The sequence below is a fragment of the Geotrypetes seraphini genome, chromosome 10 (genome assembly GCF_902459505.1).
Source record: "Geotrypetes seraphini chromosome 10, aGeoSer1.1, whole genome shotgun sequence".
Lineage (NCBI taxonomy): Eukaryota > Metazoa > Chordata > Amphibia > Gymnophiona > Dermophiidae > Geotrypetes > Geotrypetes seraphini.
The window spans coordinates 51,491,529-51,512,450 of record NC_047093.1 but is presented as its reverse complement, the minus strand read 5'-3'; the positions used below and the strand labels follow the sequence as shown (position 1 = coordinate 51,512,450).

The window sequence follows — 20,922 nt, the reverse complement described above, 5'->3', positions numbered from 1 at the left end:
CCCCAATTGTGCGTCCCCAACAGCCAGAGGAGGAGCGATATAACCGGGCCCTGAACACCACAAGGACCATCGTGGAACGTGCGTTTGGGTTGCTCAAGTCCCGCTTTAGATGTCTACACCGCTCAGGAGGGCAACTGCTGTACAGGCCCGACAAGGTGTCCAGGATGTTTGTTGCCTGCTGCATGCTACATAACCTAGCGCTGAGAAGACGGATGCCAGACCCTCCTGAGCCGGTCCAAGACAGTGACGATGATGAGGACATCCAAGCTAGACGCAGGCCTCTACCTGAGCAAGAAGAGCGTAGGAGAGGGCAGGTGGTCAGGGACAACCTAATAAGAGCCCATTTCTTGGGATAATGGTGAGTATATTTATGTGAACCCCAAACAGCTTCTCTCTCTCTGTCTGTCTCTGTCTCATGTGAGTGAATGTGATGATGCCTCTTTCTCTAGGCTGAAGTTAAAGTTCAGATGTCCCTGACCAGCAAAGCAAGAAGTTATTGGTAGCAGCTCAAGTATTAAAGGTAGAATAATAGGTAAGCTATCTTTGTTTTTGGCCTCATTCACTATGTTGCTCCTGTATATCATTCCATTAGCAGGCTTTATGATGAATTGCCCACATGTCAAATAGCTAACAGCTTTCATACTCTTGTTGCAGGTTGGATGTCCAAGACTTTCATCGTCACCATACAAGGGCATCGTAATGTGCTTCTCGATGGCCTGGTATGAGCTAGCAGTTTAGGACCTCTTGGTTTTTTGTTGTTTTACCAACAACAAATTGTATATCGACACATGCTGGTGTTAGGTTAGCATGTGTGTTGATTGAACACCCCCTTAGTTTTAGGTATAAATGACATCTATATTGGGAGCTCAGAGAAAGCAGATTGGATGAGTTATACTGCTAAAATGTTAAAACTATGGCTATCAGAAGCCTATATGCTGCTCAGCTTTCCACACCTTGTAGGAGTTAATGATGGTATGGGTCTACAAGTTTCTGTGTAGAATAAGACTAGCACCCCCCCCCTCCCTTCTCCATGCTGGTACTTCAAGTTCAACTGAAGCTATAGGATAACTGTAGGTATTGTAACAGTTTGAGGTGGGGGACTTTTCCAATGTATTAACATGCTTCCCCTCTTTGCAGGTGTTCGGGCCCAGCTGATCTCCTCCTCCTCCTCATGTGGCTAGCATCTCATCGTGAAGCTGTTCCTGTGATACGGGCGGATCCTGTGACGTATTCCTGATACTTGTGCATAGGTAGGTATGAGACATTTGTGCTCACTTCTACTAACCTTCAACATTCCAACCAGTGTGTGTAGGTTATTAGCTCACATATGGACTCTGTAACAAGGAGGATGGCTTTTATTTCCCTTGCTTCTCTGGCATAAACCTCTGGCCTTTATTCTCTGACCTCCTTACTTTCCTGTCTTTTTCCTACATCCTGCCTTACCCTACCATGAGCAAATCTTAATATTTCACATGCACTGACATTGTACCCTTTCCTCCTGTAGGCTGGGAGTTGATTTGGACCTAGGAGGGGCTTACTCTGTATACCGGTGTAGCTGTGATCCATCTCAGCAAACTGCAGTTGCATGTGTTACAATTTCACACCGCTTTTCTGGACTTTTGAGTGTCAATGAAATGACATAATATTCTACAATAAAAATCTTAAACCACTTAAGGATGTTGTGATTACTTACCAAAGGAATGCCATTATTGTAGCATATAGGACGGCGAATGTTAAGCGCCTAAACGGAATAGATTCATTCAGTAGTACAGTTCGGTTTTAACACCCTCAACTCCTTCAGCTGACACAATACTCATTTGAATAAAATTACAAGATACACACCAATCACATCTCATTTTCATCTGAAACAGCACATTAGCAATACCAGATACAAAACATTTGAAAAGTTGAATTTGTGTGTGATCAAGACAGCACTTTTGAACTATGTATTCAACCATACTTGAGAATATGGATTTCGAGTCAGTGAAAGCAGTGCTTTAAACCATTGACCTACCACTTTTTTGTGTCAGCTAATTGTGATATGATAGCTAAGCTGATTATACCTTGGCACATCACTAAGGTATGCTATGACAGGGGAACCAGAGACACAGGTGTAGGTCAGTGAGTAAAAGCACTATATCGATCATCTGTAGGTTGTGAGTTCAAGTCCCGGCTTGTCTTTTACTTGTGGCATATCTACCTTCCAGGTGCACCTTGATGATGTCACAATGAGATCAGCATTGTGCTGCTTGCTACTTCCTCTTCCTGTGAACTGGAAGCCACATTCAGGTTGAATCAGTGTTTTGATTCTGTTTCTTGTTGTGACGAATGAGCTGATTGTTGCAATGTTTTAAGACCAGGAGAGTCTTCTTTTAAGCAACCTCTCTGAAATAATGTCTCTGGCAAATCGAAAGAAAGCTTATTGCATGACTTAGGTGCCTTTTCTACCAGTCTTTGTGGAACCTAAACGAAGTTTATATGAGGTCTATATGGTGTTCAAAGTCCTATCCTTTCCACTTCCCTGGGACATGAGGCTCTTCTGTTATACCACCAGGTCAGGCAAATCCAGGAGTTTCTCAATTGCAGATATGACCTGTGATGGCCAGGCACTACAAAGTAGTGATGCTCGTTTGGTAGGAAGAGCCTGGTTTGGCTGTGTCCTGGCTGCCATTTTATAGGAAATAACTGCATGTGAAGAACAAGTATAGAAAAAAACATCGATGACGTATATATGCCTCATGAGCGTACTTGAAGCAGCTACTATACTCTACATCAATACAGTTCATTACATGCGCAACGACGCCGATATCGCTGTTATACAAAAATGTACAGCAGAACGCTTAGAAGCTTACCATGTAAACCTAATGAAACTTCACCTCCCCCCCAAACACAGTGACGTTATAAATTAAATAAATGAAGAGGTTCACATGCTTAGCTATGCATGGGTGGGTGGAAAAACAAAATCATATTCTGTTTTTGGTAACCTTAGTCAGGACTTGAACCCCTGACCTTTGGGGAAGATACAAGCAGTGCTTTTAAGCACTGAGCTATGTTGGGGACTTGGGAATGGGAGTCTCCAGAAATGGCTTTAGGTACAAGCTTAGAAGCTTACCATGTAAACCTAATGAAACTTCACCTCCCCCCCAAACACAGTGACGTTATAAATTAAATAAATGAAGAGGTTCACATGCTTAGCTATGCATGTTTGGGTGGGTGGGTGGAAAAAAAAAATATTCTGTCTTTGGTAACCTTAGTCAGGACTTGAACCCCTGACCTTTGGGGAAGATACAAGCAGTGCTTTTAAGCACTGAGCTATGTTGGGGACTTGGGAATGGGAGTCTCCAGAAATGGCTTTAGGTACAAGCTTTGACAAGGGGTAATCATTGCAAGTATCTACAGGTATATTTGATCTAAGAACACCCAAGGAACGTCCAAAACTATTTCAAAATTCTAACGGCTTCTATAATGTCAGATGCTACTTTATGGTTAGGGTTAGGGCTACAGTTAAGTAGCTTGGTAGCTCAGTTAGTAAACAAGCTGTACCAGTTATCCATAGGTTATGAGTTCAACTCGCAGCTTGTCTTTTACTTGATTATAACATGAGGGGTTTATGCTGCAGGAGGGTGTTGCAGGGGTGTCTAGGATGACACAGAATAGTCACTTGCATTTTCTACAATGCATTTGAATTTCTTAAGATGAAACCTTAGTGAGCCGGGGAGCAAGGTCACCGCAGCCTCACACCTCAGATGAAAAGGTTAATTTATGAGCGATCTGGGACAGTCTTCAGCGACTCGGAGCCCTCCTCCCGCCTGGCCAGAAGGAGGAAGCTTTGGCGGTGGTGATTTTGGTGGTGAGGGAGGGAGGGAGGGAGGGAGGGGGGGAGTCACCTGGCTGCTGCATCTGCACTCCTGCTGGCCACAGACCTACTGATCACAGAGCAGAGATCACAGAAGCACGCAGGTATGTGCGCATGCGTGGCTAGGGTTTATATATATACACGTATCACATCTAATTTTCATCACAAACACATTAGCGAGACTATACACAATACATTAAAAAGTTGAGCTTGGGTTTGATAAAATAAACAGCATAATTTTGACTCTGTATTACATTTATTGAACCATACTTAAGAATATGGGTGTTGCATCCGTGACAACAGTGCTTTACACCATTGAGCCTCAACTGACTGTGATATGATAGCTAAGTAGAGTATACTTTAGCACATTACTAAGGTATGCTATGACAGAGGAATTAGAGACACAGGTGTAGGTCAGTGAGTAAAAGCACTATCTCGATCATCTGTAGGTTGTGAGTTCAAGTCCCGGCTTGTCTTTTACTTGTGGCATATCTACCTTCCAGGTGCACCTTGATGATGTCACAATGAGATCAGCATTGTGCTGCTTGCTATTTCCTCTTCCTGTGAACTGGAAGCCACATTCAGGTTGAATCTGTGTTTTGATTGTGTTTCTTGTTGTGAAGAATGAGCTGATAGTAGGAATGTTTTAAGACCAGGAGAGTGTTCTTTGGAGCAAGATATCACTTCTAAACTATCCTCTCTGAAATAATGTCTCTGGCAAATCGAGAGAAAGCTTATTGGATGAGTTAGGGTGCCTTTCCTGCCAGTCTTTGTGGAAGTTATACGAAGTTTATAAAAAGTCTATATGGTGTTCAAAGTCCTATCCTTTCCACTTCTAATAGGAGGTGAGTATGACATTCCTGTATAGCTTTCTGTATAGCTTTCTGTATAGCACACATCTACTGGTTCCCACCTTCCATTACTGATAATGTAAGTTCAACACCCACTCGGTACGTTTCATTTTCTAGTTTTCCTTTGAAACATAACATATTTCTTTTCCTTGTATTAATGGTAAATTGTACAATTCTGATACAGTGTTTTAGTTATGTTTTTCATCATCCTATACTTATCAATGCTGAATGTGTGATAATAAAGAGTATATATAAAGTATAATTTTTAAAAAAAAAACAAATAACAAAAAACAAACCCGTACTCACGTCTATCACGGGTCCATGAAGGACGTCTATTTTGTGCGACGAGGGACGTCTATTTTGAGGGACGTCTATTTTGCGCGACGAGGGACGTCTATTTTGCGCACGTCTATTTTGCGGGACGTCTATCTCACGCCTAAATATAGTTAATTGTTATTTACGTTTACCGGACGTCCAAAGCACGCCTAAGTTAAACGTACTAATAGAGAATTTACTCCTTAATGTCCTATTTGCATGCTCAGCGGTCTCATACCATTTTACCCGTTACTCCACAGCCCATTTTGAAATCTATGAGACAGATGTAGCATTGGTTGTGTAAGCTGATGAAACTTTCGCCTCAGTAATCTATACTGTTTCCCCTGCAGGGCAAAAGAGATCTTCATCTGGACCGATAATTCCAAATCATATTTGAAACAATGGACTTGTAGAAGATATTATATTAAAGACATAGGGCTAGATTCTCAAAAATTCACGTTAAAAACCGATGGGCCGCTGTCGCAGCCAATATTGTATCAATTTAAAAAAGCAAGTCATTCTCCACAAAATGCTCTTGCAAATGAGGTTGGTGGAAAGTAGTGATTCGCTAAATTTGCATAAGCCCGTCGCTGGTGATAGCGATGAGCAAATGCACAGAGTAAACACACAACCCCCCCCCCCCAACAACAACAACAAATCAAGCCACCAAAGTCAAGCAACCCCCCACCTGACACCCTCTCACCTGGCAGTGGGAGAGATGCACACTCTCTCCTGCCACATCACTCAATCACCCAACATTGCTAACCCCCTCCCTATTCTGGCAGCAAGAGAGATTCCTACTCCCACCACCAAGCAACGTCCCCCTGACATTCCCCCTGTGAGTGGAAGAAATGCTCACTCCCTCTCGTTGCCGATATCAAGCACCCCCCCCCCTTACCTTGCTTACGATGGCTAGCCAGAGGGATGCCCTTCCATGGTGCATCCGTGGAGTGACCAAAGGCTCTGGCCACCATCGGGGGAAACAGGCCCCAAAGCCACCGCTGCAGCTGCCCCAAGCTCTCTCTGCTTCCCACCGTTGGGCTGACCAGCATTCCCCCGACATCAATTCTGCCGTCAGAGAGGAAGTTCCGCCCAGCCAGGCAGCGATTGGCTGGCCCGTACTTCCTCTCCAACGGCAGCCTTAGGGGGGGTGCACAGCCGGTCAGATCCGGACCTGGCCAGCTGTGCACTCCTCCCTAAGGCTGCACCCGGAGCGGACCGCCCCCCTTTGGTACGCCACTGGTTTTGATCCTTCATGTATCCAGGAAATAAATCAGAAAGAACAATTACATTCAATGAGTTATTGCAGTAATAAAAATCCTTTTCAGATATAAAGGTGGCCAAACAGTAAGTTCACAGGGCAGATGATGGCTGTGTGAGATGCTTTATCCACATTTTTCCACGCAACATGTCTGTACAACAAACAGTTCAAGAGAAGTACAGTGAGACTTGTTGGGGTTCGCGTTGTTGCGCAGTCCCTTAAAAAAGAAAAAAAAAAACCCAAAACTTTAGCGTGTTGGTAAGGCTGAGAGAGAGAGAAGCAAGAGAGAACAAGCAAGCTACGTTCTTCACCAAAGGACTTGCCAATACAAATGACTACAAGCTTTGGTAGCACTTCAAGCCAGCGAGCGCTCCCATTGGTGGAGCCCCTCCTTTCCCGGACGTCGAGGAGGCAGGCTCCGGCTCTGCGCCAGTGGATTGGCTGCTTTCCCGCCCTTCCCACCCCTCCCTCCCTCTCGCACCGCTACACTGTAGACGTCACAGCGGCTCCTCTCATGATCCCCACCTGCATCGGAAGTCCGATGCAGTCGGGGATCTTGAGAGGAGCCGCCACTGCATCTTTCAACTTAAAATAGTGAGCGACACGAGAAAAAATATGAGCGACGCCAATGAAAATAGTGAGCGATCGCTCATGCGCTCAGCTTCGAGGGAACATTGATCAAGACCTAAATAAACTTGAAACTTGCAGCAATGAGCCATATCATCTCTTAAAATTAGAAAGACTGAAAACAAAGGGGTTCACTAGAGCCCCTAGAGGATGTTTCAAAAGTCTTGGTCACCTGTCTGTGAAGGATTTTCGCACAGGGCATGAAGATATTTGTTAAATGTTTGCTATAGAGCATGGGGAGTGGGGGAGGGTGCTGGGGAGCTGCGAGTACTGTGTGGTGGGGTTAAAGTTTTGAGGTAGCAGTTTTCTTTGGGATCACTGTGAAAAAACAACACAAGAGATCCTGGATCTTTAAGAATAGCGTGTGGAAGTGGAATAAATGTAAAAAGGAGATGGGTATGATAGTAGGTTTTGACCTTAAAGCTGCCACATGATTATCACTTTGTAATTATTGAATATATAGTTGGAGATTGTATGATCTATGATGAAGTATTATATCTGTTGTTTGATGGTATTTGTGGTTGGATGCAAAATATTACTAGGTAAATATTACACAGAAATATTACTAGGTAACTTCATGACACATCCCTTAGTTTTTGTATTTTTGAAAGCGTGAACAATAAATTTGTGTTTGCCTCTTCCACTCCACTTAGGACTTTGTAGACATCTATCATATCTCATTTCAGCTATCTTTTCTCCAGGCTGAAGAGTCTAAGAGCTCCTTTTATGAAGGCGCGTTAGGACCTTAACGCGCAGAATAGTGCACGCTACAATAACGCGTGCGCTAGCCGCTACCGCCTCTTGAGCAGGTGGTAGTTTTTCAGCTAGCGCACGCTAATCCGGTGCGTGCACTAAAAACGCTAGCACACCTTTGTAAAAGGAGCCCTAAGACTCTTCCTCATTTGAGAGTCCTTCCATCCCCTTTTATCATTTTAGTCACCCTTATTCTTTGTATCTTTTTTAATTCTGCTATGTTTTTTGAGATATGATGACCAGAACTGCACATAATTTTTAAGGTGAGGTCACACCGTGGAGCAATACAGAGGTTTTATAATATTCTTTGTTTTATTTTCTATTCCTTTCCTAATAATTCTTAATATTCTGTTTGCTTTGTTGCACTCCCCTCACACACACACAGCCCATGCTGCCACTTTGAATCTCCTTCTTTCAAATCTTTCAGGCCTCGATGTTTAAAACGTATCGTGCCTTTAACAGTTGACGCTAAACCAGTTCAAACCACTTTAGTGTTGAAGTATTTTATCTATCGATGCTCATAATGGCTCCGCGCGGTCTTTTCCATACTTTGTAGCAGCCTTCGACCCAGCTATGCAAATGTAGTACAATGAGGTCATTAATATTAAAATGAGCACTCAGCAATGCCCTAACATTGCCTGATGATGCACTAAATTATAGGTTCCCAACCTTTTTTGAATCAGAGCCCACTTTTTCAGTGAATGATTTGATAGCGTCCCCCTTGGGTAAACTATATTGTACATACTTTCCTTCAGCATCTGCTTCCCTCTCTCTTCCCTCCTCACTTCCCTTCAGCGTCTGTTACCTACCCCCCCTCCCTCCACTTCCCTTCAGCGCCACTCAACCTCTTCCCCTCATCGTGCCACCTTCCTAACTTCCCTTCCCCTTCGCAGGCGATCTTCATATTTTCTCTTTCTGAGGTGTCCGGACGTGTCAATGTTCTCACCAAGACCCGCGCGACTTCCCTAAAGCTTCTTCTCTGACGTACTTCCTGTTTCTACCTGGGTGGCTTGCATCAGAGGAGAAGTTTTGGGGGCAGTGCTGCCATCAGTGGCCATTGGATTCAGCAATTGCTGAAGGGGGCGGCAGCCCCCTCAATATGACTTGGACATAAAATTCCCCCTTAGACTTCTCAGCACCCAGCAGTGGGCGGTAGCGCCCCTGTTGTGAACCACTGCACTAAATGAAGCGCTGACCTTTAATGATCCAAAATTACCAACAGATCTGGAGGTGCCGGATAGTCTGTTAAAAGTGCGTCTCAGGCACGTGTGTTAAAGGCACATCTCATGTGCATGTGCATCAAAGTGTACACCAGAAAGTCTGGGCTGCAGATTCTAGAAACTGAAATAACAGGGCCATAAATCGCGTTTACGACCACAACACAGATGAACAGGAAAAAGCGCTAGTTTTTTAAAATCGCTTTCACGATATGAGTGTCTTATAGCTATAGATGCATTTGATGCGCACCTATGATAGAAACATAGAAACATAGAAAGTGACGGCAGATAAGGGCCAAGGCCCACCAAGTCTGCCCACACCAATGACCCTCCCTACCCACACCAATGACCCTCCCTGCCCACACCAATGACCCTCCCTACAATAAAGCACGCCTTTGATTGACACTCATGTGTAACTACGACGTAGCTTTTCCTGGTGAATACGCACACTTACTATTCTGTGCATGTGTCAGTCGCTTTCTCCTACGACCGATCGGATGGAATTACAGTAGACCTCTGCAAAACTCATTTGCATACGAAGTTGTGTGAACATCAATTGCTGTTTTCAAATCGTACAATTTACTGGCCCAACAGCAACCCACAGGATTTTAACAGCAATTTTAGAGCATCGGGGCCTCAATCTCTTTAAAACTTCCTTGCAGATTAATGGAGGGCCCATCTTATTCCCAAAACGGATCCCTCCCTCCCCACCCTCTTCACACAGCAAACCATAAACCAGAGCTAAACCTATTCCCTTTAAACATGTTCAGATTTTCCAATGAACTAGACTCAAGAAATGTCCAACTGCTCCCATGCCCTTGTTCTGCAGTAAGTCTTTCCCTGCCCCCGCAGCCCAGCTGCCTCCTGCTCCTCTGAGCCTCTCCCCTCCCTCCCCCTCCATAACTCAAATGCCTGTCAGGCTGGTTCCAGACTGCTGGCGCCAGGCTTCTCTCCAGGAATAAAGAAAGCGAGAGAGCAAGGCAAAAGCAGCCCCACCGCACATCAAACCAGCCCTTTATCTCACAGGAATGCTCAGACAGCTGAAATCACTCCAGCCCTAATGCGGCTCTGCTATGCTTTAACACACACTGCAAAAAAAGGCAAAGCCAAAAACTGAAAATTCTTTGCTAGGATATATGCAGAAAAATAGGAGCCCTGCAACCATTCAGAATGCTGGAAAATATGAACTAATTTTGTATGAAAATATATTTTCCGTACTAAGGTCACTGCAATATATAGATGAGGGGTGGGGCAGGGGTGGTTCTAGATTAGAGTAAGGTTCCATGATACCAGACTGGACTGGGGGAAGGCCAGTAGACTGAAGAGTATCATCAAAAACATCTTTCTTCACTGCACTGATGGAACAGCTTCCCTGGGGATGGGACAGAGAAGCCCAGTAACAGAATTCTAAAGGATAAACAGAGAGGACCAGCTGGAAAAGTGAGGAGGGTAAAACCAGAGATTAAATAGCTCTCTGTAGATTGGAAGAGCAGGGCACAAGAGGGGCCTTTGCCCCTTTTCTATGTCATTTTATTTGACTGGATGGTTTCATCTATTTGGCTGCCAGAATTAGCTGTGTAAAAGGAAATAATGTGGAGTGGCCTGACTCTCATGATTTTCCATGGGAGGAAAATAAAATAAGGAATTAAATTGTCCTCCCTTTGGAAAAATAGGATTATATGAGGGAAGGGAGGCTGGTCATTCTGAAATGGAGTGAAGATAACAAGGGTACAGGACAGGTCTGCACCCTTTAAATATGGAAATACAGTCTCACAGAGCCTTAGCCCTCAGAAACAGACACAGAGCTCATAACGCACAATGGTTTTAAGACACAAAATTATTATTACAGATACTTTTTTGTGATTGTTTTATTTACTGATGGTTGGCAACCTTACCAGAGACCAAGGGGATGCTAATGGAAGCCACATATGTTCCCCTGTATCTACATGGGGGAAGGAGGAGGAGGACAAGAGACTGAGGGCCGGATTCTCAAAACTCACCAGTAAAATCCAGCAAGTCGATGTAGTGGCCCTAGTGGGAGCAATTTAAATTTTACGGGCGATTCTTAGTATACATAATAGCATGCAAATTATATGCATGCTAGTTGTGCAGAATATCAATGTGTAAAGATGGGGGGAGGGAGGAACTGTGCCTGGTGCTTTCTCAAAAGAGCAATCACTAAGCACAGCTCCTCCCTTCTGTCAAAGCTGCTTTTCCTGCCCCAATCAACTGAGTCGTAGGTCTCCCCAAGTCTGGCCAGCTCAGCTGATTGACCGATAGGGAGAGCAGCAGAAGGAAATGTTGCTGCCTCCTACTGACAACTCCCCTTATCTGCCGCTGCCCAGGCCCCCCACACCCTATATAAGATCTGCAGGAAGGATGCTCACTCCCTTCCACCACTGGGGTTCTCTGCTCCCTGACAATGCCCTAATACCCCCGACAGCCCCTTGACACTCTCGGCAGGAGGGATGCCCACTCCCTCTTGCTGCCGGGGTCCCCCACCCTCTGACAATGCTCTGATATCCCTGACAGACCCCCAACACTTCCAGCAAGAGGGATGCCCACTCCCTCCCCACTGAGGTCCCCTGCCCCTGCCCCCCCCCCCACAACAGTCCTCTGCACTGAAGGCCAGGCGGAGGGATGTCTACTCCCTCCGGCTGGCAGGCTCGCCTCTTCAAAATGGTGGGTCTTCCCCTTTCCAGTGCATCCTAGGATGCACCGGGGAAGGGCATAAGACTCTGATTGGCCCAGGCACCTAAGACTTCTCCCTTAGGATCCAATCACAGAGAATATCGGATTGCATATCTTATCATCATCATCAGTCCTTTCTTTTATAGTTCATCTCAAATGTGTATTTATAAACTATAATAGACCATAATCTCAAGTCTTCCTAATAGGTGGACTACATCTTGAATAGCAGCTCAATCATATATGTTCATGGCACGTAAAAAAATATGCATAAATCAGTACTTATCCTAAGTAAATGCAATCAGCATTCGCATAGAAGAAGTTTCTTTGAGTAGGCATAAGCAGCAGCAGAAGCCTCTGACATAACACTGTTTCGCCAAAGGAAACTGCATCAGGGAAGCCAATTCACATTCTCATCTAATATCTCAAACATGCTACAATACATGAGATATGTGATCCAATATTCTCTATGATTGGATCCTTAAATTACTTATACCATTGGTAGGGTTACCAGATTTCCTCTTAAAAAAAAAGAGGACACTTGGCCCCGCTCCATTCTCCTCCTAGCCACACCCCATTCTACCCTCAAGCCCCACCCCATTCCACCACCAGCCCCACCCCCACACAAACCTGAGCTCCGGGACACGTCTAGAGGGCCTCTGCGCATGTGTGGATGTCAATGTGATGACATCACGCTCATGTACACATGCAGTGATGTCATCACATCAACATCTGCACATGCACAGAGGCCTTCCAGATGCAGCCCTGAGCTCAGGGCCTTCCAAAACCCAGACAAACTGCCAACAAATATCTTCCTACTTAGGGCCATGACACCAATAATGCTTCATGACATTCATTCCTACCAGAACACCAGGCCATGGTCACATGTGCAGAACACAGATAAACCCTATGCAAATACAGGACAACAAACAAAACCCTAAGATGCCAGGCTCTGTGTGCAGTACAACATCAGAGAAATAGAAAGAAATACATTTCTTTGTGAACATGCAAAATATAGACAACAGATGTAAATTCTGAAAACTGACACATTTCAATCACTAAATAAAAAATAAAATCACTTTTCCTACCTTTGTTGTCTGGTAATTTTATTTTCTATTCATCTTTTTCCAGTCTCTGGTTGCACTTCCTTCTGTTTATGCTCTTAAGTATGTTTCCAGGGCCTTCTTATCCAATTGCTGTTTTTCTCTCCTTCATTTTCTGCCCTACATTCATCTTTGCAAAATACAAAAAAATCACTCTTATGTTGCTTGTAAACTTACTATATTAGTAATTCATAGCTTTTTACTAAGTTTTACGCTCAAAATCATGGAGGCAGGAACTGGGGAGAAAACCCCCTGGTACCATAACCTCACCGCCCAATCATCACATATATACAGATGAACCAAATATTTCAAATATATAAACTTATAACATGTCATTAGGGCTAAACTTGTGTACGTCTAGAATGGAAAGAAAACTGCAAACTTTTCTTATAGCTTGCAGGTTCCGACGTGCCACGTTTCGTTCCTGCTTCAGGGAACCAACGATAATTTACAACAAATGTCTAATAACGGGTGAGCGTGATTCAAATGATGGACTAAACCTCACATGGTTAACACACAATGATTCGTACAGCAGAGGAAGCACCTAAAAACACATCTGTTCCTGAAATACTTAGGAAACCAACCTATACAATCTTAGTCCTCAACAAACGATCTCTAGAACTATCAATCACTAAGTCTGTACTTTGTCTATTCCATTCAATCTGTAACATTTCTAATCATTGTAAACCGCATAGAACTTCACAGTCCTGTGGTATATAAATTGTTATTATTATTATTACTTTTCAATGTCTTCCCTTCTCATCTATCCTTGTGTACTATCTTCTCTCTTTTTCTTCTCTCCTATTCCCATCTATCCATAAACAACATTTCATCCATTTTCTTACCTTCCCCATTCCTCCCATCCCTATGCACCATCTCCTCCCTTGCTCTTCCCTTCTCCTTCCTCATCTCTCCCATTCCTATACACCATCTGCTCCCTCTCTCCCCTTCCCCTCCACCCCTGTGTACCATCTTCTCCCTCTCTTTCCCTCTCCTATGGTCTGACGTCTGTCTTACCCCTTTGCCCCTCCTATGGTCTAGGATATTTCTCCTCTCCTTCCCACTAGTGCTGCCCAATTCAGGGGAAAATTTTTCAATTTGATTCGATTTGGCCTATTGAATTGATTTTTCGATTCAATTTGATTTTCCTGCCCAAATGGGTGTTTTTTTTCAAATGTCCTGGTGGATTTATTTTGTAGCCTCTTCACCAATCCCACCCTCTTTGCCCTATCTTACCCACGCTGGAGCAGTGGTGTAAACAAAATAAACAAAAAAGACTTTTCCTCTCTCTGTTAGGTCCTAGCTCACATTTGCTGTCTAACCAAATCTGACATATTGTAATCAGAAAACAGAAAATAAAATTATATTTTCTACCTTTTGTTGTCTGGTCATTATTCAAATCATGTTGATCCCAGGCTCTGGTTTCTGCTTATCTTCTGTTAGCTTGCTTGCTAGGGTCTCCTGCCCATTTGATGTTTTCTTCTTTTTCCATGCTCACCATCCATCTTCCATCTCTGTCCTCCCCTTCAGTTTCCCTTCCCTCCCCCGGAGGTCTGGCGTCTCTCCTTTTTTTGTCTTTATCCCCACAGTCCAGTATTTCTATAATGACCACGCCCTCCATCCAGTATTTCTATCCCCCTTCCCACCACACCATCCCTTGGGTTCAACTTCTTTCCCTTTCTTTTCCCTCCCTCTTTTCCATTGTCCACCATCTCTTTACCTCTCCTCTGTTTTAAGACCCATTAGTTCTTTCCCTTCCCCCCCCCTCAGTCTGGTATATCCCCCTCTCTTTAGACCCTCTCCCTCTGTGTACAGTGTTCTCCCTCAAATTCGCGGTCTGCAGTCCCGGTCATTCGCGGTATTTTCCGACTGCGAAGGGGAAGCAGGAGAGGGCAGCTGGAGCACCGGCGAGTGAAGGAAATCACTCGCGGTATGCTCCGACCGCGGTATGCTCCGATTACGGTATGCTTCCTGTACTAAAGTCGGGCCTCACCAATCAGGAGCTGCGTGTCACCTCCTTGAGGAGATACCCCAGTGAAAAATTTAAGACAGGCTGGTGAGGTAGATGTCATTGACATAAATTGATCAGAAGTGTCAAGTCCTCTCATAGGAAGATAGTTAGTGGCTCTCCTTCAGCCCAAAGTGGCCCCAGCTTAAAAAAGAAAGAAGACCACTGCCATAGAGCCACCCCCATTCATCCTTAATCTTGTGCCTCCCTCCACTTCCAATCCAACATGAGAAGCAGCTGTGCAAAGTCACAAATGGATTCTTCCATCAGAATATAACTGCCCCATCCTTATGGAAATATACAAAATGATAATCCCTCCCCACAACACATCACATGTCTTTCAAAGTCTGCCAAAACTGCCATTTTTTTTTAGCAGAGATTCACTTCACATTAGAGAACAATACGGGGACGAGTAGAGAACGATACAGAGTTGAGTACCTATGGTTAACCATGGGGTGGGGATGGGTCAGGGTGGGGATGGGGACAGGGATGGAGCCCACAGGGACAAACTTTGTCCCATATCATTCTCTAAACTTGAGACTAGTATCAATATGTAAAAGCATAACACATCTTAGACAATTTGCAACTGAATTCATTGATTAAAATAATCTGCAGAAGCTGTTTTTGGATTTAAAGGAACTACTCTTAAATGACATCATTTGTATCTTGTCTGCCTTTGATGTGTTAATAAGAGTCTTATCTGCTGATCAGACTCCTACCATCTGCAATGTCCTTCCTCCTTTCATCATGTGCCCAGCTGCTTAAGCATCTTACTGTTACTGCAACAGATTCATCCATCATGCTGGTATCAAGGAACATTTTCAACATTTAACAGACACTTCGGGCCATATTTTATAAATGGTGCCGTAGGTTAGGTGGTGGTAGGTGCTCTAATTGATTTAATTGGTTTTAATCATCTGGTTATTGACCAATTGTTTAAAACCAATTAAAACTCGTTATAAAAAATAGGTAATGTGTCTACAGCAAGGGTGCCCAATACGTCGATCGTGATCAACCAGTAGAATGCAAAGGCAACGCGAGTGGATTGTGGAACCCATCCCGGGCTCTGTGATAGACTCGTGTTACTTTCGTGATCTACCAGGCCGATCAGCCTTCCTCTCCCCGACGTCAATTCTGCCTTCGGAGAGGAAGTTCTGGGCCAGCCAATCACTGCCTAGCTGGACCGGAACTTCCTCTCCGACGGCAGAATTGACGTCAGGGAAAGGAATGTTGGTCAGTCTGACATTTCTAATCTGCAGGGAGAACTTGGGGCAGCGGTGGCTTGGGGGCCTGTTCCCCGATGGCAGTGGCTTGGGGGAGGGCAAGGAGAAAGAAAGAAAGGGGGCAGGCAGGGAGATAGAAGGAAAGAAGGGAAACAGAACGAAAGAAAGGGGGACAGGGAGACAGAAAGAAAGGGGGCAGAAAGAAAGGGGTTGGGGCAGGGAGAGAGGAAGAAAAAGTTGGCAGAGGGAATGAGGTCTGGATGAGAGAAAGCATGCAGGAGGCTGAAAGTAGGGAAGAAATATTGGATGCACAGTGAGAAGAAGTAAGTGCAACCAGAGATTCATGAAATCACCAGACAAAGATAGGAAAAATGATTTTATTTTCAATTTAGTGATCAAAATGTGTCCATTTTGAGAATTTATATCTGTTGTCTATATTTTGCACTATGGCCACCTTTTACTAAACTGCAATAGTGTTTTTTAGCGCAGGGAGCCTATGAGCGTCGAGAGCAGTGCAGGGCATTCAGCACAGCTCCCTGCGCTAAAAACTGCTATCGTGGTTTAGTAAAAAGGGAGGGGGATATATTTGTCTCTTGTTGTATGGTTGTTACTGAGGTGACAGTGCATAGAGTCATCTGCCTTGACCTCTTTGAAAAAACCCCGGAATATAAATGATAATTAACATTTTCTCTGCGTACAGTGTGCTTTGTGTTTTTTAAAAGAAAAAATTTATTGTTGGTGGATCATTTTGACTTGGTCATTTTAAAAGTAGCTCACATGCCCAAAAAGTTTGGGCACCCCTGGTCTACAGCTTGATGCCTAATGGCATCTTATGCCTAAGTGGGCATGGTTGGGGCAGAGCAGGACTCAGGCACCATTAGGCATGATTCACTGAAGAACAGACGCCTGCAATGTAGTAGATTAGTAAAACACTGGCCTATACATGTTTTTTCTTGGGTGTCATTAGCCGTGATTCTATTAACAGTGCCTAAGCATAATTGACAAGCGGCCGGCATCTATATTTGTAGACCCTACTGATTTAGGCGCTGTTTACAGAATCCGGCCCTTGTTTAGGTTCTATTGTATACCTATGTCTGAAAAACAATCCAATTACCTTCCCAGATGATGTAAAAACATAGGCAACTGACTCTTTGGGGAGGTTGTACCAAAACCAGATCGAAATGGAAGGCTCTATTTGTGATTTAAACAGCTGTACAGAATATTGTTGACATTTTATACTTTAATAAAAAGATTTAAATATAAAATCATAAGTGTTCAAGGCTTGTGAAAATGAGAACAGAGTCCGCAGAGACAATGCAGCGATGGTGATAGAGCTTGCGTGGGACAGGGACAAATATTGTCCCCATGCCATTCTCTGCTTCACCCCAAGCTTTGCCCATTTTCCTTTCTACGGAGGCAACGTAACAGTTTTCTTTAGAAAGTTGATTCCTTGAAGGTATAACGATATATTTGCCATTAGTTATTCATATGCTTGTTATTTAAAGATTCATTATCTGGCATTCTCTAAGTACAATTTGAGACATGTTTAAAGTAAAATTGAAATTGAATTTTTGCATTAAAGGCAATGGAAGACATGCTGCGATGGGACTCTGTTTTATCATTCCAAGCAGACACTGCAGCAGTACAGAAAGCAGGACCATTAACTGTGTTAGAACAGAGAGGATACAGGAAAATAAACAGAGAGAAGGTCAAACAGAAACCAGCAAACCCAAAAAGAATTCTGGAAAGAAACAGACAAATCTGAGCCGGTGATAGCAGAAAAGGTGAGGTATAAAAGAGAGTTCTAAATCCAAGGTGACATCAAGTTTCTATTCTCTGCAGTAGAGAATGATTCTGGGTGTAAATAACATTTCATTGTGGTTTCTCTCCAGGCTGTTGGGGTCCTGTTTCTTTTACGCACAGGATTCTTCACAATACCAGACATTCACCAGGGGTTAAAGGAACTCCATGGGCCAGAGTGCCCAGGATATAAAGGGAAAAGGAATGTGTGGAGGTTTTTTAAATATACCAATTGGATAAAGTGAATTAAGCAGTTAATAATCAGATTCTTTTGCCCCTATCCAGGGGGTTGGTGAGGGAATGCCCTCCATCTCCCTTCTCTCTGGCTGAGGGGTGGTGCTCACTTGCCAATTCGGCACTGAGGGCCAATGGGGAAGGCCATGATGGGACTGCAGGTAAGGGATAAAACAGGATGAGCCAGGAAGCTTAACCCCTTTTCCATTCCTGCTCTCACATGGCACTCTTAGGTCAATATGTCTGGAGATGGGAATGAAGTTTATGTTGCAGCTTGGAAAAGATGGTTTCCTGACCCAGTAAGTTGGGACCCCAGAGGGGTTAGACTGGAGGTTAGCACCCCTAAGGGGCAGGGTGGAGGCACAACAGGAAAGAGTCTGGGCTCCTGCATGGCTGTACCTATCTTGACATTTTTTACAAGAGCCCAGACTCTTTCCTGTTGTGCCTCTACCCTGCCCCTTGGGGGTGCTAACCTCCAGTCCAAAACCTGACAAAATTTATAGCCTGCTTCATCCAATGGTCACAGTGAGCTACAACAAACATACATAATAATAAAATACAGTAACCATATAAAATCATCAAGTAAAACATATTAATAGAATTAAAATTTTAAATCCTTCCTGCGCCTGCCTACTGTCTCATTCCGTTTATGCTTCTCCAAGTTTGTGCGTGGATGCCAGTCGGCCTTTTTTGAACTTAGAAGAATTCCGTATATATTTTCAGAGTGCATGCAGGAGTACTTTTTGAGCTCCTTTCATGCTTTTGTGGACTGTTCATGTTTGTTGTTCTAATGTTTCTTATTTGAGTAGAACAGTTGATTCTTGGGAAACTTCCCATCGGTGACCCTACTTCACATGCTGACGATGGAGCTCTTTGTGCAGGTCGCAGTGGAGCTCCCATTGAGGTGGAGGAAAGTTGGAGAGAGGGTTCCTTCTGCAGATGACTCGCGGCCATTGGGAGATAGCCACATGACTAGAATGACTCACCTATCTACTGGAAAAGATGTTATCAAGGTAAGGACATAATCTCTTTATAAAATTAGTCAAACAGTAGTACAATCAGTAGAACAATTTCTTATCATAGTTTAAAATAGAGATGGGTAAAACTGAGATTGAAATGTAGAAATGTTCAATTTTATGTTGGTGCAGCGATCCACCCGATGAATTATTAATAGCGCTTTCAAATGGTCGTGCCCTCCAACTCCAGAGTGCCAGATGCCGATCCTACTCCCACTTCCTACCAAACTGTTGGAATCAACTGCCTCCTCACATCAGATCCTTCAAAAGGCATCTGAACTTCAAGAAAGCAATAAAAACTTAACTCTTCCCATTAATCCAGTCACTCCCTTCTAACCATATGTATCCTTATGTATGCTGAACTAGATCCACTCTATTTGTTAACTGAAGATGGAAATAAATGTATCTTAACTTAAAATGGCCAAATTGTATGCTAAACTTGACTCTCTGTATATGTACACATGTAAATTCATAATCTGTTTGTCTATGCATTATGCATGTCAACTTTGCTACCCGTTCTGAGCTCGTTGGGGAGGACAGGATATAAAACTAACCACATAAATAAATAAAGCATACTAAAATATTTTTTTTAAAAACCCAAAAAACATGCTAAAATAAAAATAATTAAATCATCAAAATAAGAAATACTAAAATGGCAAAATCTAAAACCAAAATATTCAATTAACATTATTCACAAAGTAATTTAAGCACTGGAATAGGCAAGCTGGCACAAATATGTTTTTAGATGATTCTTAAATTCTGCCATATTAGTAATTACACATAAATTAAAAAGTAAAGTATTCCATAGAACTGAACCTACAACAAAAAATATCCACTCACAGGTCTCACAGAGCAATGTGTGCTTCTGATTAGGCATATATAGGAGGAGTTTGACAGTTATAGAATCACAGCATAACTGTCTACTAACCTAAAGGCCTGGAACGGTTAATTTTCAGCAGAGGCCATTCCTACCTGCGTGTGGATCCGTGGAGTGGGGCTATGCTATGGACTCCTCCTCCCGGTTGTCTGCCGATGGCGCTGGATTGTTCTATATCTGCGCATCTTCTGCCAGGAAGCGATGAGTCAGAAAGCCCGAGCTGATATCTGTCCCATCTGGACTTTTGCTGATGGGATTATTTAAAATATGCTGAGGCAACAGAGCTGCTTCAGGAAACTTGACTTCTGTCAGACTTACTTGATTTTGTGGGGTTTTTTTTCCAGTTTATGAATTATTTAAATTGTTTTTACCCCTCTTCTTTTTATTTTATTAATTAAATTTCCCTGAATTCTATTGTTTAACGCAGGGGTGCCCATACTTTTTGGGCTTGCAAGCTACTTTTAAAATGACCAAGTCAAAATGATCTATCAACAATAAAATTTTTAAAAACACAAAGCACACTGTACAAAAAGAAAATGTTAATTATCATTTATATTCTGTGGATTTTCAAAGAGGTCAAGGCAGATGACTTTATGCAATGTCACCTCAGGAACAACTATACAAAAATAGATAAATATACCCCTCCCTTTTTACTAAACTGTGATAGCGGTTTTTAGTGTAGGGAGCTCGCTGAATACCCTGTGCTGCTCTTGATGCTCATAGGCTCCCTGCGCTAAAAACCGCTATTGTGGTTTAGTAAAAGGGGGGCCATAGTGCAAAATATAGACAGCAGATATAAATTCTCAAAACGGACACATTTTGATCACTAAATTGAAAATAAAATCATTTTTCCTGCCTTTGTTGTCTGGTGATTTCATGAGTCTCTGGTTGTTCTTTATTCTTCTGACTGTGCATCCAATATTTCTTCCTTTCTTTCAGCCTGCTATATGCTTCCAGACCTCATTTCCTCCGCCAACTTTTTCTTCCTCTCCCTGCCCCCTCCCCTTTTTTCTGTCTTTCTTTCTGTCTCCCTGCCCCCCTTTCTTTCTAACTTCCTGTCCCCCCTTTCTTTTTCCCTTCTTTCTTTCTGTCT

General features: G+C 43.4%; 1 long non-coding RNA gene across 1 annotated transcript in view; it reads left to right on the top strand.

Annotated features, from left to right (window-relative positions):
* The window catches only part of LOC117368447, a 70,626-nt gene extending 51,278 nt beyond the window's left edge, over window positions 1-19,348 (top strand). The window contains exons 2-4 of the long non-coding RNA XR_004540959.1: window positions 17,485-17,686; window positions 18,746-18,949; window positions 19,085-19,348. This is a non-coding gene — a long non-coding RNA (uncharacterized LOC117368447). The remainder of the gene's footprint in view (window positions 1-17,484; window positions 17,687-18,745; window positions 18,950-19,084) is intronic.
* The last annotated feature ends 1,574 nt before the right edge of the window (window positions 19,349-20,922 follow it).